Below are 1,813 nucleotides of genomic sequence, written 5' to 3'. Positions count from 1 at the left end.
AAGCAGCGCCACAATGGGTCGTCGGAAATGAATAAACAAGGATCGGATTTTGACGGAGAGAAATTGATAGAAAGAAAGAACGATTTGACCATAATATACCAGCATCGTGGTGATTGTTTAAGACCATATAACGATTGATTTAAGAGTAAAACAATATTCTTGCCGGTGAGTTTGGGATGATAGCCTTGTGGAATTCTCTCAATTAATTCAAACCCGCTTCAAAATGGAAGATCTAGGTGATTGCTCATTTTATCTCGGCATGCGTTTGGAACGTGATCGAGTCGTACGAACAATTACACTCACTCAGGACAAGTATATCCTTGGTATGTTAGAAGAATACGGTATGAAGGAATGTCATCCCGTTAGTACACCCATGATTCCCGGTACTTACCTATCACCAGCTACCGATGAAGAACATCAAGAATTCCTAGCCACCGGTATCAACTACAATAGAGCCGTTGGACTTCTCAACTATCTTGTGCTATGTACTCGACCCGATCTAGCCTTCACCTCTAGTCAACTTGCCCAGCACTTGAAGAAACCAGGACCGGATCATTGGGCAGCGTTTAAACGTGTGCTTCGATACCTCCAAGGGACTTATCAAGATGGACTGGTATTGGGGGGTGGTTCAATTGTGTTACAAGTATACGCCGACTCAGATTACGCTGGATGTCCAACAACACGACGTTCAACCTCTGGATACATCACTAAGGTTGGTAACGGCTGTGTTAGCTGGCGTTCTTGGAAGCAACCTTCAGTCTCGACGTCATCCACTGAAGCGGAGTATAGAGCTGCCTATGAAGCTGCTCAAGAAACTGTCTTTCTACGTAGAATTTTGGTTGATTTAGGATGCTCTCAAGATGGTGCAACCAAGTTCTTATGCGACAATCAAAGCTCCCTTGCCTTACAGAAAAATCCGTTATTTAAGGATAGGTCGAAACATTTTCAGGTACACCTACATTGGATTCGAGAGCAAGTCGATGCTGGTATCATTACACCTACCTACATTCCCACAAAATAAATGCTTGCTGACATCTGTACCAAGGCACTTCCGCGACCTCAACATCAATATCTCACCAAATTAATTAAATCATAGGATGTTTACTGTCAGCCCTGAGTACATATACATGTACCCAAAACTAACTCGCAATAAAGAATTATCATATACAAACCTAATTACATATACATACGGCCAATAGACAGTATGTAACATGTAATAAAACACATAAAAATATTAATTACATATACGTCTACACTTAAAACCACATGTAGTATGTTATAAAACATCGTTAACACCTCATAACTCAGTGTCAAGAGTTAAAATGCTTTGGTTTCAAATGCTTATACTACATAATATACTTAGAGCATCTCCAATCGTTGGCGTCAAATTTGGCTTTAGCGTGGGTAAACTTAGAGATCTTTAGTCAGGGTCAACTAAACTAAAGCCAGTTCCCACAGTCGTTGTCTGTAAGGATGGAGTTAATCCTAGTTAATCCAAATATACAGACTGTGCCCACAACCGTTGGCTTTAGTTTGAGGCTACACAATTCTTTTTGAAGCCCAAACTCAAATCATCTTCTCAATGGACGCATCGTCTGTTTTAGAACAACACTTGAAATCAATTGATGAAGAACTCAAAGATGAAGATTATGATCAGTTGATCATGGATCTCATCAACAATCCATCTACACCCAGCCATCAGAACACACGTGCACGGATTCAACGCGATCGAATTGCTGCCGATAAACTTCTTCAAGAGGATTACTTTGTCAAATCGCCGTTGTATCCACGCCATTTATTTGAAAGACGGTTC

The sequence above is a fragment of the Melampsora larici-populina genome (assembly GCF_000204055.1).
Source record: "Melampsora larici-populina 98AG31 unplaced genomic scaffold MELLAscaffold_46, whole genome shotgun sequence".
Lineage (NCBI taxonomy): Eukaryota > Fungi > Basidiomycota > Pucciniomycetes > Pucciniales > Melampsoraceae > Melampsora > Melampsora laricis-populina.
Note: the sequence above shows the minus strand (reverse complement) of the source record.